Source organism: Callorhinchus milii, unplaced genomic scaffold (genome assembly GCF_018977255.1).
Source record: "Callorhinchus milii isolate IMCB2004 unplaced genomic scaffold, IMCB_Cmil_1.0 Scaffold2, whole genome shotgun sequence".
Taxonomy (NCBI): Eukaryota; Metazoa; Chordata; class Chondrichthyes; order Chimaeriformes; family Callorhinchidae; genus Callorhinchus; species Callorhinchus milii.
Window position 1 is genome coordinate 25,980,955 of NW_024704743.1, and position 16,635 is coordinate 25,997,589.

Sequence of the window (16,635 nt, forward strand, 5' to 3'; positions counted from 1 at the left end):
CATGATAACTTAAAGCCAGATTTTGATGGACAACTAGAAATGTCTCCTGAACTGGATTGTATTCTGGGGGGATTATGTCTGATAATTCCTCAGGCTCTTTGTATCTCAGCTACATGAATAACGTTCTGGCATGATTTGAAATAAAAAAATAGTTAGCTGGAAGCTGCTTTTAGGTGCCTGAACTAGACGAGGATATTGAAGCCTGTGTAAACAGCTGCCAAATGTGTCAGTCAAACAGAAACACTCTTGCTGTTGTTCTGCTCCATCCATAGAATTGAGCAGGAACCTATGGAAGAAATTTCCTATTAATTTTGCTGAACACAATGGACAGATGTATTTTGTTTTTGCTAATGCTTACTCCAGATGCATTTTTTTTTTTAAAAATCCCTGCATTTGATAATAGCGCCTTTTACATCAGGAAGCACTTCAAAGCATTTCACACAGGCTATTACTGTAAAGTGTAGTGACTATGTGTTGTGTAGGGATGCTTACTCTAAATGCATGTTACTCCAGGTGCACGCCTGCTCCATGTTGGCAGTGTCCTCAACTCCTACTCCAGCAGCTGATGATGTGTTAGAACCATGCATGGTTCCTATAGCTTTATCTAGAAGAACTTGGGTTTAGTCAAAACTGATCAATGTACCAGAGTAACCCTTTGTGATTAGTTTATAATGGGATGGCCTATAATAAACACACGCTCATTACATTTAGCAATTGACATATGAAAGATTGTGTTTGTTCAGATACAAATTTAAATTTCAATCACCTCCGGAACTTCCTGCCTCAAACCCACCATTTTGCCCCCTCTTTGCTTGTGTTCAGACTTTTCCCCTCGACTGTGCCCAAGGTCATCTCAGCATCAAACTACACCATTGTCAAGCACTCTGACGCCACCTGAGTGATGCACGTTATATAAATGCAACTTATTGTTGTTATTCAATTGAAATCTGAGGAATTTCAGAAAACTCTAAGATGAATAGTTTAAAACTCACAAAATAAATATGCCTTTACAATGTCCCGCTTTTAAATCTGTGATTGAACTATTCATTCAGATAGTAAAGCAGCCCTCCACAAGTCTTGATTGCTGGAAAAAGTTGTCAGAAAATTGTCAGGGATTCCTTCACCTTAGGACATCCTCCCGAAGTCCTTCTCAAGGACACCACTTGCCCTATCCCCCTACTCCTTTGGCTCTTTCCCTTCTTTCGAGCACCTCACCCTCTCCCACCCCTCCTTCCTCTCACTCAAAATCCTCTTCCTCTACCGGCCCCCTAAATCCTCTCCCACCTTCATCTCCGATATTTCGACACTTCTTACATCTCTCTGCCTCTGCTCTGATCGCCTCATCATCCTGGGCGACTTCAACCTGCACTTCACCCCCTCCTGCTCCATCTCCTCAGACTTCTCTTCCCTGCTCTCCTCGCTCAACCTCTCCCTCCACATCAACTCCCCCACTCACAGTCACGGCCACCCACTCGACTTGGTGATCACCCGGGGCCTCAGTGTCTCGGATGTCACTATCACCGACAAGGCCGTCTCCGATCACCACTTCATCTCCTTCACCACCTCCACCCCCCTCCCCACCTCCACCAGACCCACCACCATCTTCTACCGCCCCTGGAAGAAGTTACCCCCACAATCCCTAACCGCTGCCTTGGAGTCCTCTGAACTCCTCTCCCTCTGGCCTTCAACCCTCACTGACCCCTCTTCTCCTCTCACCCTCCTCCACAACACCCTCTCCTCCACACTCGACACTCTTGCCCCCATCACCTCCCGTACTGTCTCCTACTCTCGCTCCTCCCCCTGGTTCACCACCCACCTCCGCTCACTGAAGAGCCAGGTGCGGGCCGCTGAACGCACCTGCGTCAAATCTGGCCTAACGGTCCACCGACAAATCTGGCTGGACCTCCTCAAAATCTACCGCTCCACTCTAGCCTCGGCCAAGTCGTCCTTCTACTCCAGGATAATCCTGGAGGCGAAGAACAACCCCAGGCTACTGTTTTCTACCACATCCCGACTCCTCCGTCCCCCCAGCCACCCCGTGCAGGTCATCTCCTCCAACCTTCACTGCGAGGAGATGCTGGATTTCCTTGAATCCAAAATCAAGGGAATTCGCTCCGCGGTCACTTCCCCTCCAACATCCACCCACCCACCCCCCATCCCCTCCCTCCCACACTCCGACTCCTACCCATCCTTCCCTACACACTTTCGTACCCGTTTCCCCACCCTCTGTCACCAACTGCCCCCTTGACCCCATCCCCACGCCACTCCTTATCTCCCAGCTCCACTTCCTTGCCCCACATATCACAGACATCGTCAACCTGTCCCTCTCCTCTGGCTCTGTTCCCATTCCCTTAAAAACTGCCACCATCACTCCCACCTTGAAAAAACCCTCCCTTGATGCGTCGCAGCTATCAAGCTACCGGCCCATCTCCAACCTCCCCTTCCTGTCCAAGGTCCTTGAACGAGTTGTCGCCTCCCAGCTGCGCTCTTTCCTCTCCACCCATTCATTATTCGAACCCCTTCAGTCGGGTTTCCGTGCTGCCCATAGCACAGAAACTGCCCTGGTCAAGGTCACCAATGACATCCTGACCATCTGTGACCAGGGCTCCCTCTGCCTCCTCGTCCTCCTCGACCTATCGGCAGCATTCGATACGGTCGACCATGCTATCCTCCTCCACCGCTTGTCCTCCCACCTCAACCTTCAAGGCCCTGTCCTTGAGTGGTTTAGGTCGTACCTCTCCCACCGTCTTCACTTTGTTTCCACGAACGGCTTTTCCTCCAGCCCCCGCACACGTGCGGTGTCCCTCAGGGCTCTGTCCTCGGTCCCCTCCTCTTCACCCTCTATATGCTCCCCCTTGGTGACATTATCCGCAGACATGGGGTTAACTTCCACATGTATGCGGATGACACCCAACTCTACCTTTCCTCCTCTACCCTCAACTCCACGACCACCGATGTCCTGACAGCTGCCTGTCTGACATCGAGTCCTGGACGAGAGACAACTTTCTTCAGCTCAACGTGCGTAAAACTGAGGCCCTCCTGATTGGCTCACGTCAGCGCCTCCGCACCTCAGGCGCTGACAGCATCAGCATCCAAGGCTGCACTCTCCACCTCTCAAAGCCAGTCAGGAACCTCGGGTTCTGTTCGACCCTGAGCTGTCCTTTCTCCCTCATATCCGCGCCACAACTGGCACCGCCTTCCATCACCTCCGGAATATCGCCAGACTACGGCACTACCTCACCCCTCACGCTGCTGAAACTCTGGTCCACGCCTTTATCACCTCAAGGCTGGACTATGGGAACTCTCTCCTCGCCGGCCTTCCCGGCACCTCCCTCCACAAGCTGCAGGTCATTCAGAACTCTGCAGCTCGTGTACTGTCCCGCACCAGGCTTCGCGACCACATCACTCCCACCCTCGCTCGCCTCCACTGGCTCCCCAACCCCCAGAGGATCGAATTCAAGATCCTCATCCTCACCTACAAGGCCATTCACGGCCTTGCTCCCTCCTACCTCTCTGACCTACTATCCCCCTACCTACCTGCCCGTACCCTCCGTTCCTCTGGCTCCGGTCTACTCCACATCCCCCGCCCCAACCGCCCTACCATCGGTGGCCGGGCCTTCAGCCTCTCAGCCCCGAGGCTCTGGAACTCCATCCCCCAGTGCCTTCGCCGCTTCCTCCCTTTCCTCCTTCAAGGCCGGTCTCAAGACCTTTCTCTTTGACCGTGCCTTCAGCTCCCCTCTCGACTCTCTACCCCCTCCTCGCTCCCTCCCTTCCCTCCCCTCACCCTGACCATTTCCCCCCAATGCTCGGGTCCTGACCCAACTGTACAGCGCCTTGGGACGTCCTCCCAACGTGAAAGGCGCTCTATAAATGGAATCTTGTGGTTGTTGAAGTGAAAGGCTCTATCCAAATGTAATTTGTTGTTGTTGTTGAAAAGCTTCCCAACATAGCTATGAAGAACAATAAGATAAGAGAGAGCTCTTCAGTCTTGAAAAGAGACATCTCAGAACGTACCCAATATATGTAATAAAATATGATTAAGAATCCTTGCATTTGACATAGCACCTTTAACATCGGGAAGACGTCCCAAAGCGCCTCACAGGATTTATTGTGAAGTGGAGTTACTGTATTTTTTCTAGGCGAACGCAGCAGCCCAATTGCACACAGCAATGTCCCACAAACAGCCATGAAATGAACAACCATTTTTATTTGGGGCATTGACGGCCAAAACACTGGTAGAAACTCCCTTCTCCTTTCAAATAGTGCCATGAGATCTTTAAAGTTCATCTGAACAGGCTGACAGGACATCGGTTTAACATCTCATTAAAAGAACAGCACTTCTGATAATGCAACTCCCACCAGGACTGCATTAGAGCTTAGACTATCTGAGTTCAAGTCCCAATGTGGGACCCATAACCGTTTACTCCGAGGTAAGAGCGCAACTACTAAGCCAGGCTGACACTTCTGAATATAAAATAGGATGTTAAATGGGACTGAGAAAGCAAATCCCGAACATTATATCTAAGTACACAAAGCAAACAGGACAAGAGAGCACAGGTTCAGGATTCTAAAGGGCAACAACATGAGGAAGTATTTATTTCCCAGTAGTACAGTTTTCCACAAAACCAGCAACCCCACCAAAAGGAGCTTAGTGTTCTGGTCTGGCCCATAGCAAAATAGCAATTTCTCTTCTGCTTCATATCTAACATTCTGGCCCTTTTTACTTCCAGAATGTATTTAATGCAGTTACGTCTTTACTCCTTTTTGCCTCAAACCAGCCTGTATTATCTTTTGAAAAGGGTCTCTCTAAGCTACAAGAAATGTGTGCATTATACACTTGGTGGTATGTCCCACTGCTAGGCACGCAGAACAACATTTATATAATGCCCTTCACGTGGTGTAGGGTCCCGGAACCCTAAGATAAGCATTAAGATAACAACAAAAATCATAAAACTGATAATTTCACAAGACCGCAAGTTTGCAAGATTGGTCTGGATGATGAAAGTCCTTCGGCCTATCCAGTGTCATCCTTCCAAAATACCCACCTTCCTGTACCCCTGTCACTGCATCAAACTGTTTTTCAGATGAACTGAGTGTCCTAAGTCGTCACCTTTCCTGGGAACCTGTTCCAGGTTTGATAACTCAGTGCAGGTTGGTAGGGAGTCAGCAGGTCAGCGAGTTAGGAGGGGGCAAGGCCATGGATGGCCTTAAAGGTGAGGATGAGGATCTTGAACTCGATCCTCTGGGGGATGGGGAGCCAGTGGAGTCGGGCGAGGGTGGGAGTGATGGTGTCACGGATTATTCAATTATTTATTAAATTGAATTATTCCCATGTTAAAAAAAAACCTTCCTGGTGCCTATCCTGAAATTGTCACCATTTGCAACCCTGAACCTCTGCCGTCTTGTTCTGCTACCTTCGTGTATCTGAAAATATTGTTTTGGGTTCAGTTTCTCAATCCCATTTAAAATTGTACATACCTCTATAAGGTCACTTCAGAGTTATCTGTTGTGAAGGCTGTGAGAACCCTAGCTTGTCTAATTACAACAAGATTCCATTTATAGAGCGCCTTTCACGTCGGGAGGACGTCCCAAGGCGCTGTCCCAATTACTACTTGTACCTTGTTCATCTTACATTGGAGATCATTCTCGTTGTTCTTCTCTGTTTCCTGAGTGTTTTCTTTATGTTGTGGTGACCAAGATTGTGTATTGTTCTTGGTCCAATCTGATCAGAGCATTATATAGCTTGAGCATGACTTCTGGGGATCTCAACTCAACTGATTGGTAATATAGACTTATGTGCATTGTTTATTGCTGCCTCCCTCTGATCAGCAATGAGTCAACTAACACTCCTAGGTCTCTGTCAGCTTCCCCCTTGGCAAGTTCTTTCCCATCCATTGAGTGCATGTGCTTCTATTGTTACATCCTATTCACAATATCTTGCATTTACCTGTATTAATCTGTCATTTTCTCCCCTCCCCTTAACGAGTTTGGCTTTATCCTTCTACAGAGATACAGCTGCCCAAATGGTCATGATTCATGTGAGACCCCAGATGTTGCTATTAGGCTGTTCAGCACAAATGGGGGAAGAGGGAGAATCAAGCCTCAGTCTGCAGGGCTCAGTTTCACTACAGAATTTCACGGAGCCACCAGGGAAGTGGGGTGTGCTATTGTAGTTTAATAATAATAATAATAATAATCCTTGCATTTGATATAGCACTTTTCATGTAGGGAGGACGTCCCAAAGCGCTTCACAGAACACACTGTAAAGTGAATTGACTGTATATTTTTTTGGGCGAACGCGGCAGCCAATTGCGCACAGCAATGTCCCACAAACAGTCGTAGATTGAAAATGACCAATTTATTATTGTTTTTTGTTTTGGAGGGATTATTATTAGGCTCTGTGTGGAGTAAGGAAACTTGCCCAAGGTTTCGCCCTGACCTGCCTGGAATTGAACTCAGGTCTCTCGCTTGCAAAGCGAGTGCTCTAACCACTGAGCTACAGGACTCCACGATTTAAGTAAACTCTTCCAACTTCTTCCCCTCTCGGAACTGTTGCATCTTTGAACTGAGTTAAACTCACAAATCCCACCAGAATGATAGTGCCCTGCACGCAGGGGCAGGGTATACAGAGGGCACAATGAACCAATAGCATTTAGGAAAACGAAACTTATCTTCACATTCAGTATTTCTCCTCTGATCGCCAGGCAGCACAACATGTATCTGACAGGAATTCCCGTTTTGGACAGAATCAGCAAATTAAATTACATTAATAACTATAGACCTACACTGGAGCATTAAATAGATAAACTGTGGATACTCTGCAATACTCTCTGTATGATACTCTTCCCTCTTTTGTTATTACATATTTCCATGTTATTGCACATTTCCACCTGATTTCAATCAAAAACTGTGATTGTGAATTATGTATAATATTACATTATAATAACTAACACATGTTATTGAAAGATCATATGGCTTTTTTAAACTAACCATCCATCCCCAGTTTCTGCTCAGTTGCCAAAAAGTAAGGCATCACAAGCTACAGTATTTTACAATTAATTTGATATGGAACATTAAGCTTTATAAAAAATTAAACATCAAACAAATGAAGTGTTAGTTTAAACACATCAGAGTTTGCCAAGTCCATTCAGATCTTAGAATAACAGATGTAAAGCACTTTGTGCCACCTACAAAAGGGACATGATAATCCACGCTGCTGGGACTAGTGGAAAACAGCCGACCATCATCTGCCATCTCCCTACCTCTCCGACCTCTTCACTCTTCACTTCATCCAGAACTCTGCCACCCACATTCTTACCCGCACCAAACTCCGCTCCCCGATTACCCCAGTCCTTGCCAGACTGCACTAACTGTCTGTCCCAGAGAGGATTGACATCAAGATACTCACTCTTGTCTTCAAATCCCTCCACTCCTCTGCACCCCCCCTAGCTCTCTGACCTCCTTTCTCCTCACAACTGTGCGCGTTGCCTTCGTTCCACCGGGTCTGGCCTCGTCCTTGTCCCCCGAATCCTCCACTCCACCACAGTGGCCGTGCCTTAAGCCACTACGCTCCAAGGCTCTGGAACTCCCTTCATCATTCCTTTCGCCTCACCCACACTCTTCCTATTTTCAGGTCTCGGCTAAAGACCTTTCTTTTTGACCGGGCCTTTGGTTACTTTCCTCCCCCTCCCCCTGGCTCGACCCTGGGATCCGTTACTGTGAAACGCTCTGTGATGCCGTCCGGCGTGGAGGGAGCTATATAAATCCAAGTTGTTGTTGTTCGAATCCACCACCCAGTGCCTCTACTCCACTGGCACCGGCCTCCTGCTCGTCCTTTGCACCCTGCGGACCACCATCGGGGGTCACACCTTCAGCCACTACACCCTTAGGGCTCTCCCTCAATCCCTCTGCCTTGCACCCCCTCTCCCCTTCTTCAAGACCCGCCTGAAAACTTTTCTCTTCAACCGTACTTACGGCCACCTCCCCACACCCCACTGCAGTTCAGAGTCAGGCTTCGCCACTGTTAAGCGCTCTGAGATGCTACCCTGTGTGAATGGCGCTATATAAATGCAAGTTGTTGTTGTTGTTGACCAGGGCAAAGATGCAGTGAAGAGAATGAGGAGATGTCCTTGAGCTATTTTTCATTACGTTTAAGGATTTAGGGAGAGAGTAAAGAAAACTTATCACCAGGGAACCAAAGAGTTGGGTACTCCTCACAAACAAGGATAGTTATTTATGGACTGAAATGAGCAGGTTTGATGGAATGAATGTCCTTTTACTTCTCCCACTCCTTCTTGACAAATTAACCTCAAGCACAATGCAAACTGTAAACTTCCCAAAGTAGATCACCTGGATTAGGAGCCTCCTGAAGCTGAGGTGACTTCAGCAGGAACAAAAACAACTTGGTGACTACAACAATCCTGAGTGCTCTTAAACATCTCCAACTTGCGAGTTAAGAGTGACATTGATGAGGTCAGGGATCAAGCGTTTTTAGCTGGTTAGACTCCAGTAGTTAGGTCTTTTTAAAAACTTTCTAAAAGAATATTTTCAAAGCATTTTCCAAAATTCGTGTGCTACTAAATGTCAAGATAAGAAGGTTAGAAAGACATTCAATTATTATATATCACATCGCCAAAAGTTCGATCAAAACCCATTTACTGCTTTGGGGGTCAGCGAGGTGTCTGACACATCACCATGCTTAAGAGTATCCAAACTAGCTGAGATTTCCATGCATCCCACCTACTCGTGGAAATCCCAGAGATAGTTTGTTGGAATGGAATGTGCACTCTCTCCCTGGACGGACGCATCCCGCTTACCTAATTCCGGAAAGTATAAGGCACAGGTTGGCAAGAGCCAAGGCTTGGGGACCCCAGAGTCTATGTTGGGGTACTGCTGGAGTCTAACCAGCTAAACCTGCATAGCTTGCCATTGATATTGCTGTTATCCCCAAGAACCGCCCAGTCCCAGCTCGGTGGTAACACTGGCAACCTTGTGGGGCCAGTTCACTCACCTGATTCTCCACCAATTTGCCTGGAGTTGGCATTCGACCCAATAAGAAAATAAATTATGTTGCGAAAAGCTTTTAAAAATGGCACGATTCATTTCTTTATGCCATACACGGTTGCTTTCTTTCATGTGTAAACTTAGTTACATCTAATACATTATAAAGTAGTAACTCAAAAGTACTTTTGAAGTTTTTTTAAAAAAGAAAGTGTTGTAATTCAATATGCTAAGTATCTCTGATCACTCCAGGCTTTGTTTGGAAAACGCTATCATGTGTACAACACACAAGCTCCATTCTCCTGTAAAGACATTCCCACATAAAGCTGTGTGAGTTCTGTCATTCCTTTTATCTCTTATGAAGAACAGAGCCATAAATCCTTAATTACAGGCTGTAGGCTGACTTGAGAATGTTCCTGCTATGGCGCTAAAAAGATAGATGAGTTCCATGTCCCTTCAGGGAAATCAATGGTATTATAATTTTCGGAACAAATTGAACAGGGAATAATAGGTCTTTCCAGATAAGTTATTACTGGCTTTATGGTATGAATTTATTGAAACAGAGCAAGACCCTAACACCGTATCACCGTATTAAATAAAAGTATATTAGCACATATTATCAACGTTTCCTTCTTGATGACAGATCTGCCTCATTGACTTTTCCTCCCCTTCTCCCACCATAACTTAAAAATTAGCCGCCTGCATTATTTATCCTATCACATCTCTCACTGCCTGCCAACCATAACCAAATTGGAAAACCAGATGAGGCCTTGCTGCATGTTATTTATCCATTACGATAACAGCTGGCTCTGCGGATGCTTCCTAATTGTGATTGTGGGCTGTTTGCTGTGCCCAAACTGGTTGCCATGTTCACCTACAACTAATAATAGTCACTATGCCTCACGATGTCCCCTTGACATAAAATGCACAATATCAAATTCAAGCATTATTGGTATTATATTATTAAGTGTGGTGCATTGCAGCTGGTGGTAGAGGTGGAGTGAAAATACTGTCATCTTCAATGAGACACAACTGGTTATAGATCAGTGATGGAGAGGGAGTGTATTCTGTTATCTTGGATTCCTGCTATTATGGCAACAAATTCTGAGGCTATAGCAAGAGATCATGGACATTTTTAGGTGACAGTCCAAATAACTGTGAGAAGCCATAGTATATCTAGCCTTCCAAAAAGTATTTGACAAAGTGTCACAAGAAAGACTGAATATCAAAGGCAAGACATGGATGTGGATTCAGAATTGGTTGAAGGGAAGGAAGCAAAGGGTTATTGTTAGGGGAGCTTGGTTAAGATGGGAAGAGCTACTAAGCTGGATGCCTCATGGGATTGTACTGGGACCCCTCCTGTTCCTCGTATATATAATGATCTGGATTCTTTACACCCAATGTAAGATCGTTATATTTGCAGATAACACCACGTGGAGCGAAACCTTGGAATCAGAGGTAGCAGCAAAGGTCCTATGAAGAGAGCTTGATAAGGTATGCATACGGGCTGATAACTTCCAAATGACTTTTAATACAGATAAATGCAAGGTGCTACATTTAGGATCCAAAAATAGGAAGCGCAGGTAATCCATTGAAAAATAACGGGGAGGCTGAAAGAGATCTATGGGTGTTAGTCGTCTCGTCCACTCACTATGTCAAAACACCTAACAGATAAGGCAGCAATAAGCAAAGCAAACAGGATGCTGGGCTATATTGCAAAATCAGTTGAGTTTAGATGCCCAGACATTATTCTCAAGCTGTACTGTGCTCTTGTCAGTATTCCATCTGGAATACTGCATATAGCTCCAGTCACCACAACATAAGGCCCTGGAGGCAGTGCAGAGGAGAGCAATGAGGATGATCCCCAGGGTTAGAGGAATGAGCTATGAGCAGGACCAATAGAAAAGTGCAGACATTTTTTCAGAAAATTGCGGAGAGCTTTACAAATCTTGCAGGGGATGGCTGAGGGCTTTGCTAAATTTTGCGGGGGAGATTGCGGGAAAATTGCGGGGGTTATTGGTGCTGTTGAGGTACATTTTACTGCTGCATTTTTTCACTTTACTGATTAAAAACTAAACATAAGGAAATAACATATTACATTATTGCAAAAAAAATTATTAATTGCTTCTTTAACGAAAACTGGGTGGCCTTTGTTTGAGGGGGGGAACGACACCAGGGAGGCTGCAGGAGCTTACCACCTCCTGCTTGTCAGGGCCAGCACCACACACAAACAGAGAACCAGAGGGAGAGACATGCACTCAGAGACCCAGAGAGAGACACACACTCACAGACACAGGAAGAGACACACCACTCACAGACACAGGGAGAGAGAGACACTCACAGACAGAGACACAGACTCACAGACAGACACACACTCACAGACAGAAACACACACAGACAGTCACACACAGACAAAGGCACACACTCACAGACAGAGAGAGACACACACACAGAGACACACATACATACACAGAAGCTCACAGAACCAGAGAGACACATTCTCAGAGAGAGAGAGACACACACACATAGACACAAAAAGAGAGAGACACGCACTCACAGACAGAGACACACATATTCAGAGACACACACAGAGAGACACACACACATTCGTAGACCCAAAGGGACACACACATAAACAGAGAGAGAGACACACGCACTCACTAACAGAGACACACCCACAGACGCACACACACCTTCATAGACTCAAAGAGACACAGAGAGAGAGAGAGACACACACAGTCACAGACAGAGACACACACACACAGATACAGAGAGACACACACATCCACATACACAGACATACACGCACTCACAGACACACATTTGAAATGGGATTGAAAAAGTAAACCCACATCAATATTTCAAGATGTACTAAGACAGGAGAATACGGCGACAGAGGTTCTGAGTTGTAAAGGACTATTTCAGGACAGATACCAGGAAGTTTTTCTTTATGTAGAGGGTAATCAATGACTCAGATTGCCAGGAAAGGTGGTAGAGTTCAGGACACTAGACTTAAAAAGCAGCTCGGTGCAGTAATGGCAGGATGATAGGCTGAATGTTCTGGAGGGATGAGATTGGATGGGCCGAAGAGCCTTTTTCATCCAGACCAATCTTGTGATCTTGTAATCATACGTATAAAACATGGGGTAAGAAAGGAACATTCAGCCCATTAGCTTTCCACCTACATTGACCGTACAAAATTGACCATTCTATTGATTTCTGTCTTTCTATGGAAACTGTTGTATCGAACCTTCCTCTACTCCAAAGTTCATGAAGCAAGCTCTGGAAAATTCATCACCTCTGCTCATCAAGGCTGAGCTTCTATCCATAGAAGACATCTTGTATTCTTACTCCCACCTACCACTGTTTCAGCAATATCAAGGCCATTATACACCATATGATATTTCTGCATCTTAGTCTGCACCCATAACTTCCAGTACTGTTCTAATTCCAATGCAGAGCACTGCTATACACAATTACCTACAAATTCAGTCACTAGATTTAAAAAAAATAGAATCCTGTAAAGTGCTTACAGACATTTCAACAAATTGATAAGACCCTGTATCAAATGCAAGGATTTTTATTATTAATATTTACTTTTTAAAATAATGAATCAATTCAGCATTAACTTATAGTATGGAAACTTTGTTTCCTTTACAAACAAAAGGTTTTTGGTATGTTCTCTCATAACAAAGATCGTATTTATACAACAGTTACGTTTCGGTAGAGCACTGACATTTTACCTTGTTCATGCAGAAATGTGGTAAATTCCTTAATTCAGTTTTTTGTTCACAGAAGGAGAATCCTGCAGAGACTTTGATGAAGATTGTGCCCCTGTAATACAGTAATCTAATCATAATATATAATCTAATCATAGGGTTCAGTTGATGAATGCAGAACACTTGGATTCCATTATCATGGTTTATCACATCAAGTGAACCCTTCAATTGGATTACTGCTTCATCCACCGATAACCATCACTCTCTATCCAAAAGTACTACCCTGGTAGTAAACATTTGCAATTCTCAAAGCAAAAATAACCTTGGAAACCTTTTATACCAGCTTGTGATTGATATCTTGCATTTGTTTATATTAAAATAGTGGTAACATGCACTTAATTGCATCAGTCTGAAAGATCTAAGGCACTTAGATAAGTTAGTAGGAATTTACAACCACTATGAATAAAAGTTAGAATTGTGCCTGTTATACACCGTGGAAGGTCAAAGGCTTAAAGATTGTTGTACAAAGAGACATCAAAAAGTGCCTTACTAATTTATAATCCCAGGGGTTGGCAGTGCAGCAAAAGAAGTTGTCTTCATCAAATTAAAGAATAGGAATTTAAAGTTATTACTTGAGCTCAGAGTCTAGGCTGACCCTGGGAGAGCAGAGCCCAGGTGGAGGTGCCATCTTCCAGAATCGACCTTGAACTGAGGTGCTGTCTATCTCTCCTCGGCTGGATTTTAAGCATGACATTGTTTGAGAAGAAAAGGGAATACATTCCCTGCATCCTGGTAAAAAANTCTCTTTTATTTGGTTATCCACTTTTTGACTGCCTGTAATGCAATGACCAATTTTATTGGAGGTAATTTTGGTCAGGCCACCAAGAGAAACTCCCTTCTCTTTTCAAACAGTGTCATAGGAACTTTAAAGTCCCTAACTGGACAGGCAGAGCAGACATTGAGTGGCAATCTAGACTATGAGAAAAAAGTCCAAACAGGGGACTTGAGATTTACATAAATGGTATAGCACAGAATCAGGCGATTAGTCCAGGCTGAACCAGTAGTTATACTCCACACGAGTCTCTACCCACTCCTTACACCTTCATGTACCCTTATTTCCCTTCTTCCTCATATTTAGCTTCCTCTTAAACATATCTATACAATCTGATTCAACCACCACTTTGGGCAGCGAATACTATGTTCTTATTACCCTCAAAACTTACCGCTCTGCCCTCGGCTCCACTAAATCTTCCTTCCACTCCAAGACAATCTTGGAACCCAAGCACAACCCCAGGCTACTCTTCTCTATCACCAACCGGCTCCTCCACCCACCCTCTCACACCTCGCCCGTCCTCACCTCCAACGCCAACTGCGAGGAGATGCTGGATTTCCTCAAAATCAAATTTGAGGGGATCTGCTCAGCTGCCTCTGCCCTTCCATCTACTAGCCCCTCCCCATCTACCCCTCACACCCCGGGCCCTACCCATCCCTCCCTCCACACCTTCGAACCTGTCTCCCACTCTTCTCTCACCACCACTATAACCCACATGAAACCGACCACCTGCTCCCTCGACCCCGTCCCTACCGCCCCACCTTACCTTCCAGCTTCATGTCCTGCTTGTCAGCCTCCCCAACTCTCCCTCCATAGGCTGCAGATCATCTAGAACTCTGCAGCCCACGTCCTCTCCCGCACCAAGCCCTCCGACCCTATCACCCCCATCCTCCATTGGCGTCTCATCACACAGAAGATACAGTTCAAGATCCTGGTTCTCACCTTAAAAGCCCTTCATGGCCTTGCTCCCTCCTACCTCTGAGATGTCCCAACCGCCTATCAACCTGCGCGTTCCCTCCACTCAGCATGCTCCGGGCTGCTTAACGTCCCCCGCCTCGTCCGCCCCACCATTGGTGGGCAGGCCATCCAGACACTCTGCCTGCACCCTCTGGAACTCCATCCAGTCTCTCCATCTCGCCTCTTCCCATGCTTTCTTCAAGACCCATCTCAAGACCCTCCTCTTCGACCGTGCCTACGATCACCCTCCTTCCCCCACTGCCCTCCTCCCTCTCCGATCCCGACCCCCAGTTCGGGTCCAAAACACTGATTGTCCAGCGCCTTGGGACGTCCTCCCGACATGAAAGACACTACAAATGTAATTTTCTTGTTGTTGTTACATGAATTAGTTCCTCCTAAATACTCTTTTAAATCCCCTAGTCAATACTTTATATTTGTGTCCCCTGGTTACAGACTCCCCAAAAAGTGGGACCAGCTTATTTATGCTATCTTTATAATTATAAATACCTCTATTAGGTCACCTCTTAAACACCTTCTCTCTAGCAAAAAAAGGCCAAACTTATCAAATCTCTCCTGACAGCAGTAACCTATCAGCCCTGGTATTATTCTAATATCCTTAGTCTGGGTATATTCAAAGAGATTTGTTTTTAAGTGAAATTTGTCTAACTTTCCATTTTCTATTGGATTTTTTAAAAGCATAAAGTATGAAATATACAGTAGATTCAAATTCTAAGGTTGTTTCAAATGCCAATTGCACACAGTAGTGTCCCACCATCAGCCTTGGACTGAGTGACCACATCATTTTATTTATTTTGAAGATAGTATTACCCCGGAAAAGCGATTCGCCAATCGACTAACAACCGAGTTTCTACTTACTGCTGGGTAAACAGAGGCATGTGGAGTAAGGAAACTTACCTAACGTTTCACACTGCTGGGAATCAAACCCAGGTCCTCTTGCTTGAGAGCTGAGTGCTCTTGCCTCGCAAGCAAGGACTAACCACAGATGGGGAACTTAGTGGAGTCCTGTAGCTCAGTGGTTAGAGCACTCGCTTTACAAGTGAGAGACCTGAGTTTAATCCCAGGCAGGGCGAGACCTTGGGCAAGTTTCCTTACTCCACACGCCTAATAATAATCCCTCCAAAAAAAGCAATAATAAATTGGTCATTTTCAATCCATGACTGTTTGTGGGACACTGCTGTGCGCAATTGGGTGCTGCGTTCGCCCACAAATATATAGTCAATTCACTTTACAGTATATTCTGTGAAGCGCTTTGGGACGTCTAGAAGACGTGAAAGCGCTATATCAAATGCAAGGATTATTATTATTAAAGGTGTTATTCAAATCTAGACCCTGTTTTAAAGACTCTTTTGGTATGTTGTGGGCACAAATTGTTACAATATAACTCAGACTGGCTAACTCTGTTACTGTCAAATACATTTCCTTATCCATGAGATGATTCTACACCCCCCCACTACCAACACCTGAACCGGGAGTTTGAAGTTCTGTTGAAATAAGTTGAAAGCCACACGTTGTTCAAGCATCAACTTCCTTTTAATAAAGGAAAAGTCAGATAATAATGCTGAACAAAATCTCTACCTAGCAACTGCTATTAGGCCAATTCAGTTGTTTATGTACAAAAGATAATTAACTGATGAAGTGACCAATGTAAAAGGTAGATGATAACAATAATAACCCTTGCATGTGATATAGCGCCTTATCACATCATTGAGACATCTCAAAGTGCTACACAAAAATATACTGTAAAGTGTAGTGACTGAAATGCTGCACCTTCAGGAGTACCGTGGCTGGAGTTCCTAAGAATGACCATGAATTTTACATTCTACTTCATGCAAGGAATAAATGTATTTAATGAAGAAGCCTTGCCTCTGTGTACAAAGTAAGCATTTACAAAAGCCTTTAGTATTTAAAAAAACTGCAATTAGGCTATCAGTAGTGTTGCTTTCGTTGATTAAGCGGGGGCTCCTTCGAGCTGAACTGGCTCCAAGGTCAAATGCTGGCACTGGAATGTCAGAATCAAGCCCAGCCCTCTGTGGCCTTCTCAATAGTCTGGTTCCTGAGCCAAGTGGGTCCGCAGTATTCCAGGGCACTGCTGATGCCACCACAGCC